Raw genomic sequence first — 328 nt, 5'->3', positions numbered from 1 at the left:
AACACGCAACAAAATTTGTAACTCCGGAGGAATCTTTAGTGATACCGTGGATATTTTTACCTGTTCAGACAATTGTGTTGACACCATTAAGACACTGAAGGTGTTTATATAATAGAATGATGTTTAAAAGCCATAGCTCTGGAATCAGAACTTCTGAGTTTGAATTCTTCCTCTGCCACTTACCAGCCTTACTTAGTTTCCTTATCTATAAAATGACAATAATATTATTAACGATTTCAGAGGATTCTGGGGAGGAACCAGTAAAATAATCTATATAAAATTTCTTAGCACAGTTTCTGTCACATATGAATTCCATAAATGGTAGCTT

General features: G+C 33.8%; 1 protein-coding gene across 1 annotated transcript in view; it reads left to right on the top strand.

Annotated features, from left to right (window-relative positions):
• The window catches only part of OTOGL (otogelin-like), a 154,176-nt gene that overhangs the window by 102,894 nt on the left and 50,954 nt on the right, over positions 1–328 (top strand). The window lies entirely within an intron of this gene.

The sequence above is a fragment of the Propithecus coquereli genome, unplaced genomic scaffold (genome assembly GCF_000956105.1).
Source record: "Propithecus coquereli isolate 6110/MARCELLA unplaced genomic scaffold, Pcoq_1.0 Scaffold50, whole genome shotgun sequence".
NCBI classification, from domain to species: domain Eukaryota; kingdom Metazoa; phylum Chordata; class Mammalia; order Primates; family Indriidae; genus Propithecus; species Propithecus coquereli.
Note: the sequence above shows the minus strand (reverse complement) of the source record. Positions and strands in the feature narration are given on the sequence as shown.